Source organism: Lithobates pipiens, unplaced genomic scaffold, assembly GCF_037356315.1.
Source record: "Lithobates pipiens isolate NorthernLeopardFrog02 unplaced genomic scaffold, aLitPip1_a1.2 Scaffold_18, whole genome shotgun sequence".
In the NCBI taxonomy this organism is placed as follows: Eukaryota; Metazoa; Chordata; class Amphibia; order Anura; family Ranidae; genus Lithobates; species Lithobates pipiens.
Genome location: NW_027507758.1, coordinates 132010043 through 132023283, shown reverse-complemented (window position 1 = coordinate 132023283; position 13241 = coordinate 132010043).

Here is a 13241-nt window from a genome sequence, read left to right as displayed (position 1 = left end):
TGATATGTACAACTGCTACCCAGTGCTTTCATTTCTACATAAACCATAGTGGGTTTTAGAGGCTGCAGCTGCCATTTACCAAACGTCCTTGTACTCAGATGAAACTCTCCATGATGGTATTAATCAGTGTATGTAATCTGTGCCCATCAGGTCCACTTTGTAAAAGTCCCACACAGTCCGCCTGCAGTGACATCAGATTTGCCAGTCTTCCCCCAACCTCCAGAAAGAGGCAAAGAATGGAGACCATTGAGGAGGAACTCCAGCAGCTTATAAAGACTTCCTAATTAAATCCTAACATTAATGGAAAAAAAAAACATCGTAAAAAACTAAAGTTGCACAAAAGAAAGGACCACATCGCATGCAGTATTTAAGTATTTTCACAAATACTGCATGCGACACTGAAAATGTAAATTCACTATTACTTTATGTGGTATTTACAGCCTAAAGCAAAAACACTCAGTGGTTGTGGGAATCTGAAGGTGGTGGGGGGCAGTTTAAAAAAAAAAAAAAAAACACGTTCACCAGTGTAGATCCATTGTCAAGCAAAAAGCTCGCCACCACTACCACCAACGACCTGAAAAGAGAAAAAACAAACAAAAAAAGACTGTTTCTGACATCTGCCAGCTTGTCTGTGATGTCACAAGGGGGTGGCACTGCCCCTTAGTTATACAAGAGCTGTCAGACAATGGGAGCTTTCATCGGAAGAAGAGCGTTTTTTTTTTTTTTTTCCCCCCAGGTCAGAGGGCATCGCAAATGACGATTTATCTACACGGGGGGGGGGGGGGGGGGCATTTTTATTTATTTTTTTCATTCACATGGGGATTCCAATAAGCCCCCGCCTACAAATCCCCATAACCACTGGCCAGGGTTGTCTGGAAGAGGCCCTGCACCCAATCAACATAGAGACAGGGTGCTAAGGGGAGAGGTGAGGCATGTGGCATGGTATAGGAGGCAGGGGCACTCACTCGTTTCCTCCCTTTCATGACCTGCATGCTCGGATAAGGGTCTGGTATTGATTTTGGGGGAACCCCATGCCATTTTTTTCAAATTTGAGTGGGGGGTTCCCCTCAAAGTCCATATCAGAACAGAAGGGCCTGGTAAGGATGTGGGGGGGGGGGGCACTTTTTCTTAATTTTTCATTGCCTTTACATTCAACTGTCAGTGGGGTTTGTATGTTACTTAACCACTTGGCGCCCACACTATGTCTATTGACGTCATGGGTTTTCAGTGGTTATATCTAAATGATGCCTGAGGCCACAGACATCATTCAGATATTGCCGTTTTCAGCCGGCGATTCCCTGCACCATAAGAATGATCATAGCGGCTGTTCCGTCGCTTGATCATTCTTACGGGCGGCGGGAGGGGACGCCCCTCTCCCGCCGCCCTGCGGTGCTTCTACCGACTCACCATTTCCAGCGGTGAGTTGGTCACAGGATCCGCCGGCCCCAGCAAGTTACCACAGAGATTTCCGGCGGACTAGATCATCCCCGGAGTCTCTATGATCATTCGGAGGCCGGGCGTATTCAAATTAACGGCACCGATCTGGCTAGAGGTGAGATATGGGGTCTTATTGACCCCCATATCTCACTGTAAATATGTCCAATCATGCCATATTCCTATTACAAGGGATGTTTACAAGTCCAAGTCAAATTTTTTTTTTTTTTTTTTTTTTAAGTGTAAAACTAAAAAAATTAACAATAAAAAAAATTAAAGCCCCTGTGAGCTCGCACACAGAAGCGAACGCATACATAAGTCCCGCCCACATATGAAAACGGTGTTCAAACCATACATGCGAGGTATCGCCGCGAACGTTAGAGCGAGAGCAATAATTCTAGCCCTAGACCTCCTCTGTAACCCAAAATATGTAACCAGTAAAAAAATTTAAAGCGTCGCCCATGGGGATTTTTAAATACCAAAGTTTGGCAATTTTGAAGCGTGACATGTTGGGAATCTATTTACTCGGCGTATCCTCCTCTTTCACATTATGCAAAAATATGGGGCTAACGTTACTGTTTTTTTTTTTTAAGCATGAAACAGTTTTTTTTCTGAAAAAAACGTGTTCGAAAAATTGCTGCGCAAATACCGTGCAAGATAAAAAGTTGCAACGAGCGCCATTGTATTCTCTAGGGTCTTTGCTAAAAAAAAAAAAAAAAAAGCATATATAATGTTTTGGGGTTCTATGTAATTTTTCTAGCAAAAAAAAATTGGAATTTTACATGTAGGAGAGAAATGTCAGAATTGGCCTGGATGCGAAGTGGTTAAAGAGGAACTGCAGTCTGCTCACAATTTTTTTTTATAAAAACCAGCTTTGCTTCCCTCAACCACTTTGCAGCTTGTTTTATATATACTGGGATTCTGTACTTGCCAAATATCCATGAAGTTCTCAGTAAAATGAATAAAAGCAGTCAAATGCCACCAAGTGTCCAAATAAGTGGTTCTATAGATGCAATACAGGGTGATCATGTGCCAACCTACACCAACACTCCTAGCAGCTCACCTTAACCACTTCAGCCCCAGAAGAATTTACGCCCTTCCTGACCAGAGCACTTTTTTGCAATTAGGCACTGCATCGCTTTAACTGACAAGTGCGACGTGGCTCCCAAACAAAATTGACGCTCTTTTTTCCCCCACAAATAGGAGCTTTCTTTTAGTGTTTTGATCACCTCTGCTGTTTTTATTTTTTGCGCTATAAACAAAAAAAAATAAAAATTAGCGACAATTTTGAAAAAAAAAAAAAAAAAGCATTATTTTTTTACTTTTTGCTGTAATAAATATCCCCAATATATTATATATTTTTTCCCTCAGTTTAGGCAGATACATATTCTTCTAGATTTTTTATTTTTATTTTTTTTACCAAAAATATCGCAATAATCGCCTGGTTTGCGCAAAAGTACAAAATAGGGGATAGTTTTATGGCATTTTATTGATAATTTTTTTTTTTACTAGTAATGGCGGCGATCAGTGATTTTTATCGTAATTGCGACTTTATTGCGAACACTTTTGGCGTGATTTTGGGACCACATTTATACATCAATTAGTGCGATTAAAAACGCATTACTGTGTAAATGTGACTGGCAGTGAAGGAGTTAACCACTAGGTGGCGCTGTTGAGGTTAAGTGTGTCCTATGGAGCAATTCTAACTGTGGGGGGGTGGGGCTGTGTGTGACACATTACTGATCACCGCTCCAGATTAGTGCTTGTTCGCATCATCATCTCCCCTTTCTTCCTGACCATGAGACGATCACTGGTATCCCCACGGACAGAGTCGCGGGACCCGCGATCACGGAGTTCCCGGCAGGCGCACTGTTAATCTGTCTGTAAGTGCCCTTCTGCCGCAGTATATCTGCGTGAGGTGGTCAGGAAGCGGTTAAAGAATGGGCCCCTGAGTAAAAACAGACAGGTTAAACGGCCAGTTCCCTTACAAGGGAGAGACAATCACCTCTCCACCGGCTTTCGGGTCTTCAGAGAGTTCCATCAGAGATCTGGTGACTCCTCCCTCCTTCCCCAAGTGCCTCCGTCTGCTAACGAAGGGAAGGGGGGAGGAGTCCAGTGACATTGAAGTTCTGATTGAACATAATGCGTACGGGGGAGCTATGCATGACGACACCCGCTGCTGCCCTACGGAACTAACACGATTATCGGCTTTACATGCTGTGTTGTTATCTTTATGTGAGTAGTTTGTGTTTGAACACAAAAAATAAATCTTATATTTAAGCGGTCAGCACTTAGATCTTTTCTTCCTACCCATAACCTGACATCCTTGCTGAGATCTAAGGAGACGTGAGAGAGTTTATGGTCCGTGTTAACCCTTTTGATACCCGCTTGCATGACCACCTGTTTGCACAGGTGAGAGTGCCATAAGGTGAGTGATTAGTTAGAGCAGAGGTGGAGGTATCGTCACGCTACTGTGGAAATAAAAAAAAAATTACTTACATCAGTGCTACAGTTTGAATTTAAAAATGTATTTGTAAGAAGTTAAGTCATGGATTGTGGAAACTAACTAGTGTCGGGTGACTGTATATAGTGTATACCACATTTACCACTGACTAATGCAGAGTTGCAATGCAAGGAGCTCAGCTAAAAGTAGTTGGATCTGTAGGTGCGTTAATCTAAAAAACGATTAATCAAAAAACAAAAATTTTAATCAATAACAGCCCTAGTATGCACACTAGTGGTTGCAGCATCCCCTGTGCTCCGATCATAGGCTCCGGTTTGTACATGTAATATAAGTAACACAATATAGTGCTCTCCATACAATAAAACATTTAAAAAAAGTGAACACACACCAGACCTCCAGCTCTGCAGCTTTCATTGGCCCTCTTATGACTCATCCCCCCCTCTCTTCCTGGCAAACTCTCACAAGAGCTGTGCATGATGCAATAACCCTAAAGCTAATGACCAGACAAGAACAGGTAGTGGGCTGTATAAGGTATTTACTGGCAGAATAAAAAAAAAAAAAAAAATGTTTTACTATCCAAAGTTAAAACAAGGGCAGAAGATTTAATAGATGGAAAGTTGAAAGAAAAAAAAAAAAAAAAAAAAAAAAAGAAGACCACCGGTCCACCTTAAAAACCATTACAGTTACTGGCCGTTAAGGATGCCGGTGGCCACCCACTTCTTAGCAACCAGCTATTAAAGAGCCTGTGTTTAGGATGCTGCTACCTTGCAGGCCTTCACCACTACAATACTGTATGACTTCATAAAATAACGTATGTGTTATTTTAGTAGCGTTTAGTGAATGGCAACCTTTCTAAAAAATGCTGTGCAGTAAGATACCGCTTTGTGAATGGAGCCCTGGGTTTTGAATACTCCCCCCATTCCCAGCTGAAAAGTCCTGGCCCTTTTGGTAGCTGACTGCTGTGCTCTTTGTGTAAGAACAGCAGTCTATGGAGTGTGTTGAGACATTGGCTGCTGTGTTGCCCCTACAGCAAGTTGCATACACTTTGCTCAATGCAGCACTAACTGCAGAGCTCTGTGGTCCAGATCTAACCAGTTCCAATGCTTACATGCGCATTGTATGCGATGCTGACTGAACAAGGGGCAGCATGGGTACTGTGACCAGTCTGTGGCTTTGCAGCCCTATACACAACAAACTGCATTGCCCATTTTTTCTGTTTTCAAACACGTTTAATTGCTGCCTAATAAATCCCACCCATTTTCATGCGCCATTGTAATGAGATAATCAGCGTTATTCACTTTAGCCGTCAGTCATTTTAACATTATTGCCGATTGGTGTACATGTACACCAAATATATTCAACAATATGATAGACAAATAGCTTTGCATCTTGGACACTAAAGCTAAAACTATTTTAGCAAAAAAAAAAGCAAACAAAGCATTGGTGAGTTTCATAAATTTTATTTAACCAAGACACCATTTCTTATTTAAAAAAATACAGTTTTATTTTCTCTTCAGGTGGAAAAAAAGAGCCAGTAAAGGCAGTATCTGCACCATATTATCAGAAAAGGTATTTGTTATATTGAAAGAAAACAAAACGGGTTAACTGTGTAAAACAAAAGAAATCTCAAACAAAGTCAACATAATACAGCAATAACATTGGAAAACAGTTTTCTTATGGCCGTAAGGGACTTTCCTCTTTGAATTAGCAGACCTCTACTCCATACTTTGTACAACAATGGCCAAAAAGCAGCATCCAGACATCTTCCAATTGCGGTTCATATCTTACACTAGCAATTCGTAACCAATTTATGCACCTAATGTGGTTTTAAGGAAATTGGATTGTGGTTTGATTGTTCATGCTTTTAACAGTAGCAGATACATTTTGGATCTTGATTTTACATATTTTATTGAATTTTAATCAATACAAAAAGATAGAAAATCACAGGCATAGTATACAAAAGTGGCAAAACTGAATAATAAATAGGTAGAGGTCACAATACCAAAAGCTCACAATCTTTCTTAAAAGCAAAACAAATATAACCGTCAGTTTTTTTGTAATTGAACTTTCAGCCTATGTATTGCCTGCTTTCAGTCTAGTACACACGGGAGGAATGTTGGGAGACAATCGGGCGGTTAAAAAGAAAACAAAAATAAGAATCCCCACATACACACGTCCGACACTTGATCCATGTAAGTCGGTCTGTCCAACATAAGTCAGGCAAACAGGCATGCTGGAAAAGCAGCAGGCCAACCAACTCCTGATCAATGCTCTCAGCCAATGGCAGAGAGCGCTGATCGGAGGGTTCTGGTCTGGGCCATCCCCCTGTCCGAACACAATAGCTCAGTGGAGGAGATCGCTATCCTAACTTTACATAGTTAGTATAGTGGCTCTGACCAGAGCGGACAGGTTTTTCTTTTTGTTCAACCCGCTGGAAACAAACTAATAGTGTGTACCAGGCTATAGGAGCATTCAAGAAAAGCTGGAGCAAGCAAGAGGGGCCACAATGCTACCATAAGTAAAAGGTGAAGTGATCTGCTTTTCAAAGAAGAAAACCTCTTTACTTACCATGTGTCAGTTGAACATAAACATAATGAATCTTGCAGCTTTGAGGAGGCCCAATAACCATACCAGTAAAGTCAAAAAAAAGTTTGCAAAGCATATCTAATGTATAACAAAATAAGGATTTGTTGTAAACATTGCTGTATGCAGAATTACAGCCAAACAATTCATCAGGCTAACTGTATAGGTGCATGCAGTCTAGTAAGTCAGTTTCTTTGTAAAGTTTGAATAAATCACAAAAATATCTATAAGCCTCTCTCACTATATCGTATTGAAACCATGTGAAAAACAGTTAAATAAAATGAAAAAAAATTCCATGATTATGAAAAGGAGTTACAACTATATATATATATATATATATATATATATATATATATATATATATATATATATATATATATATATATATATATATATATATAAAAAAAAAGAAAAAAAAAAAAAAGACTTCTGTAAAAGTTTAGCAATCCCGCTGCAGCTTAAGCTACATCAAATGCTAATAACGGCAGAGCATTTCTGGTTACAAGGTTCTGTTCTACATACATAGATGCCACTGAAGAATGAATTGCTTACAGAGACAGCCTGAATATGGATTGCTGTAACCTGCATGCCGCCCACGATTGTTTACACTGTAAAGATCCCTTTTACATAAGAATAATACTGCACCCAATTTTAGTTTTGGAGGGATGTAAAGATACTGTGGATGAACAACTGATACAAGAGATTGTCTGTACAGCAAATAAAACCTCCAAACATATATTGCACCATTTTAATAAGAAATTTGCAGCCAGTCAGTCCTCAGACAACATGAAATCACAAAAGCAATGTTCTATTAGAAGGAAAAAAAATGTATAGCTTTCACGTTAAAGAAAGTACATATTCGCAACAAAGATAAAAATAAGATTATCCACATTTGCTTGCCACTTCATAAGAAAAGAAATACAGTCAACTACAAAAAGAAAAAAAAAAAAAAAGTCATTAACTCAAAAGATAGGAGGCTGTCAGTGGTTCTTTTACACTGATCAAGTTTGAGTTATAAAAAAATTTAAATAAAAAAAAATCCCTTTAAATCTTATGGAACTCTTTTTTAGTTGTGTTTTTAAAAGTCCTGCTTGCTGTATTTTTGGTGCATGTTAAAAAAAATAACCCACCAAAAACACTCCTCCCCATTGCTCTGAATAGGAAATGCAACAAAACAGGAGTCAAAAATGCACTGTCACATGGCCATGACTCACAGGTGCATGCTGGGATTCAGGCAACTCGAAAACGCATCAAAAGGGCATGTGTGTTTTTGATGCATTTTTTTTTTCAATGGAGCAGTGTGAAAGCAGCCTTAGTGTACATTTTTTGTTGCAGTATACAGTACTTTCCTAAAAGGACAAGTCCAGGTTCAAATAGTATACTGTGATTGTAATGTGTGTAAATGGCATACAACAGAGTTTCTTGCCTTTCTTGTGTGTGTACTGTGTGGTGATTGCCTACATATGACCGGTAACAAGCAGCCCCCACGTTGTGCATCAAACTTACATAACATATGCTGGTGCTTTAGTTCCCTGCCCCTGTGCGGAATTCACATTTGTGAGGTACACAAAAGGAGTAATACAATAAATTATAGTAGGCACTCAAAGGGCTTCCCAAGTAGAACAAGGACAATATTCATGCTTTACTGGACAGACATTTTGGTGAATCACAGACCAGCTTCCTCAAGGTCTTGCAACCTTTTTGTCCTATTTGTTCTTCTAGGAAAGCCCTTTGCATGCCTATTATACCTCTTAAGTTAAAAATTCAAGTTCATCTGAACTTCCTTTCGGGCTGTAATGCACAAATCTGTTAGTCACATATTGCTGGATAAACATGGGAGGAACCCCAAGATTTACAATATTTGTACAGTTACAAAATCACATCTGCAAATTTCTCCAACCACACAGCTGCCATCGGACTCAAAAAAAGCTACAGAAAACAAGCAGCATATTTGGATATGGTAAACCCTATAGATGCGTTTGCGTTTATAATGGTTACCTATTTGATAGAGTACATTTTTAAAGGCACAAAACTGGAGTTTTCCTTTAAAAGACAGCCGGTAAATAATGCAGACAGATTCGATTTCCCTTAAAAAAAAAAAAAAAAAAAAAAGAAGAAGAAGAAAACGTACACACACAAGCCCTGTCAAACACCTTCAAAAGTAGTCCACACTACTGACTGTTGATGAGGGAATTTTCTAGCAACACTACTGTCTATGGCCGGCTTAACTGTCCTTAAAACTCTCCCTTCCCCCCCATCCTAACACCTATGTAACACTAACCTGTGTAAGAAAGATGTATATAAACACACACCTGCCTGTTTTCCGGCTGCTTGGGTCCAGGCATGTGACCCCCCCCCCCCCCAACAAATCATTCTCTGCCGCTATTACCTTTTGTACCACCACCCCCTCCCTTTAGAATGTAGGCTCCATGAGCAGGGCCCTCCTGTAACTTTTGTACTTTAATTGTGTTGTCTCCCCCCCCCCCCCCCATACAATGCAACGCACTGCGTAAACTGTTGGTGCTATATAAATCGTGTATAATAATTAGCCAGTGACAGGTGTGGGAGAGAGTAGAACACATGTCATTAATGGCTAGTAGAGCCTGGAGTGAGGACATCACCCATAGATTTCAATGGTCAATCCGTTGTTAATGCTACCACCTCTCCCCTGCAGCTGCACTGGCTGACACAGGGGATCTGGATCATTTGACTGTACCAGCCTGAAAACAGTTAAAGAGGGATTCCACCTAAAAAAAAAAAAAAAATTTTAAAAGCCAGCAGCTATAAATACTACAGCTGCTGACTTTTAATAAATGGACACTCACCTGTCCTGGGTTCCAGCGATGCCAGCAGCCGAGGCCGATCGATCGCTCGGCTGCTGCCTTCACCATTCTAGATGAGGGAATCAGGAAGTGAAGCGAATCGGCTTCACTTCCCGGCTCCCTACTGCGCATGTGCGAGTCGCGCAGCGCAATAGGAATTCTCCGCGCTGTCACTGGGACCCGTGTGTGTCCCAGCAAACAGGACAGGAAATGACAGACTCCCATGGGAGTCTATGCCCGGAAGTGGGTGTAAATACCTGTCTTTGACAGGTATCTCCACCCCCCTCCCCCCTGTAAGGTGCCAATTGTGACACCGGAGGGGGGGGGGAGGGTTCCGATCAGACCACTTTAGGGTGGAACCCCGCTTTAAGTATATACATTTTTCTTACACAGATTACTTAACATAAGTGTTAAGAGGGGTGAGAGGCAGCAGTTTAAGGACTAATTAGGTGTAATACTGAATTCTACTTAAGGACAAAGGGCAGTAGTGGACATCATCCCTTCCCAGAAACTGACATTTTGCATACGAAAACAGCACTTTCCAGTAAACAGTGTACCACAACCACCAAGTACATTAAATACACAAAATTAAAAAGCTAAAAAGAAAAAAAATTGAATATTAAAAAACGCATAGTGCATGGGATTGTGCTTGAAAAGATTTTTCAAAAGTCATAAATAGATGCTACATATCTTTTGTCAAAAATAAATAAGAATATTACCAGTCACAAAGCCAATATACATGTAGAAAACCTAAAAGTTTAAAATAATCTTGTAAGGGGACCTAGTTTTTCATTAACTCTTATATAGTTATAACCAATTCCTCAGTAAGCTATTTGCCAATAAAGGAATAGAAAACTAAAGATTTATGCAAATGTGAAGAAAGGAGCCACAGCACCCTCTTATGGGTTCCACAGAAAAGCTATGCATTGCAAAGAACATGTTCCATGTGCCAGTGCTATGCTTCGATCGAGAAGATCTGTTGACATGAAGGGCAACCCGCAGCTTTTCTGTGGAACCCATGAAAGGTTGCTATGGTCCCTTCCTTCACATTTACATACATCCTATTCCCCTATACACAAAGACATGTTCCTTGTGCCAGTGCTTTGCCTCAATCAAGGCGCTAAGTTGTAATGCGGAATGGGATCTGTTAAAAAAGGTGAATAGAAAGCATGGAGAAATACACACCATAGACAAACAGAAACCAGCATTTCCTTCCATCTTCCATTTGGTGTTTGGATCTCAAACAAAAAACACACCAAACACATTTATGCCGCTTCTTACCTGGATGTCTCACCACCTTTAATTGCAGCGGCATTAATACTTTTATATGCAACAGAAAAGTTGAGGGTTAAATCTGCTAATTTGCCTGTCTATACTCCGCAAGTAAAGGCATTAAAAAAAAAAAAAAAAAAAAAAAAAAGTGCACTTTTACTTCAAACTTGCTTGGATCCAAAACTTATGCAAGGCTGGCTGAACACAGAATATCTTAAAGCGGTTTGTAAACCGCTGCACTACCACCCCTTACCCACAAGACAAAAAAGGCATAATGTGCTAGTATGCGACGCATGCGCACGGGAGCCACTGGTCACGGCACGGGTGACCGTTCCTTCAGAGCACATGTGCCAGCGATGTCACTGGCTGCATATACAGTAAATATCTGGTAAACTGTGCATGTTTAGCAGATATTTACACTACCTCGGTTCTCTCCTCTGCCCAGCTGACCGCTGCAACGGGCAGGGCCGAGCACTCCCGATGACGTCGGCCAGGGAGGAGGTGGAAGAGGAGTGAGAGTCGAGGAGTCATGGGAGGTGCCTGGAGCCGCTGTTATAGGTACAGATCAACAGCTATATATACACACAACGCTGACAAAAGGGACACATTGTTATGTTAGACAGAATGGGAGGCTTTTATAATTATTAGAGCAGCGGGATGGGAGGGGGCAGGCACTGACACTAGCAGGAAAGGAGGAGGGGGGGGGACAGGAGGACAGAGGCATGTAAACTGACCACGGTCTCAGGGCATAGCTAGGCAGGATCAGGGTTTTTTTTTTTTTTTTTTTTTTTAGGTGATAGAAGGGGCGAAATTACACAGCACAAGCACTAGGTTAACAAAAACTTTGAGTAGCTGAACAGCACTATACAGAAAAGTGGGAGCCATGATCAAATATCAGAGTTTAACATACTTTCTTTCCTGATAATTAAAAGGGCCCATCTTGAACTGTAAACTGTTCAACAAGACATACTTATTACTGTGTTGCAAGCTACAAATTGGGGTGACTGGATGACATGCATTTTTCCTTTTTGGTTCTCCTGAATTGTGTGCGTGTAAAATAAAATCTGAGAAATTATGTAATAGAAATTCATCAAGGCTGATACTGTGTTAACGCTCAAAAGCGGGAAATTAGACTTTTCTTAACTATATGCAAGATCTGCGAAGGTAGAGAGTAATTTTCATGGATCCTGTCCCCCAGCAGCTGTAAATACACAAGAAAGCACATCTGCCGCTGGAGGGCTTTTATCAAAACTAAGCACAATCAGATAGCAGGCACATTGTGGTTTCTGGCTGTATGTTTGGTAATCTTCAACTAGCTTTTGGTGGTCCTGAGGAGCGTTTTTTTATCCTGAATCAATTTTATATATGGGGCATTGACTTCTGACCTGCAATTCAAGGCCATGCTGGGAATAGGGCAGTAGATTGACATACACTGGTCTATGGAATAAGGGTGCAGAGATATCAAAGAACCAGACTAAAATCCAGGAGCACTGTATAGTATGGACATGAGATCAAGAAGCACCAAAACACACTGAAAACTATACCTGCAGCAATATCTTTGGGTCATATGAACACCTTGACACAATGCCCCTGCTTTACTTAAAGGGGTTGTAAAGGTTAGTTTTTTATTTTCTACATAGGTTCCTCTAAGCTAGTGCATTGTTGGTTCACTTACCTTTTCCTTCAATTTCCCTTCTAAATGTTTTTTTTCCTTTGTCTGAATATCTCACTTCCTGTTTCTCCTCAGTAAAACTTCTCACCATCATCCGAGCGGTGGTTAGTCAGCCAGAACAGCTTACTGAGGAGGAACAGGAAGTGAGAAATTCAGACAAAGAAAAAAACATTTAGAAGGGAAATCGAAGGAAAGGGTAAGTGAACCAAAAATGCACTAGCTTAAAGGAACCTATTTAGAAAATAAAAAACGAACCTTTACAACCCCTTTAAAGCATAGTGCCACCCACTTTTGAGAGGTGGTCTTAAAAAAAAAAAAAAAAAAAATACTATTTTTTGAATACTGAAATACACACACCCCCCCCCCAAATAGTACCGTTTTCATAAGTACTTCCGATTCAGCCGGGCCACAGCCCAGGACATCACGTCCTCTATGGCGACCACCCCCATTGTCTTCTGGGACCTGTGTGTCCCAGAAGACAAACTGGGCATTCACAAAGCGCCTCGTGCACGCACAGTCGGAAACTGGCAGTGAGGCCGCAAGGCTCCACTGCCGGCTTCAGTTAATTGGAAGGGCGAAGACACCTGCACCCGATGGACGGATTGGCCTGGGGGGCCCCCCCCTAACATCGCAGGCTCCCTGGACAGGCAAGTGTCCTTGTTAAAAGTCAACAGCTACAGTGTTTGTAGTTGCAGACCTAAATACATTTTCGGCTGGACCACCACTTTAAAGAACAGAGCATGCTTGCTTTCAAATTCTTATCCTAGTCAGTCAATGCTGTGAATTTCTCTTTGAAAAAAAGAGGACCAAATCAAGTGCAAGGAAAAACAAACCCAACAACAACATGACTGAAGTCAGTACAACTTCACCTTATTTACATAGCCTAGTGAAGACGTGAAGCTGTACAGACTTCAAATCACATGGAAAAAAAAAAAAAAAACCCACACACAATTTTACATAATTGGGTATACTTTGCTATGAATTTTCACTTTAT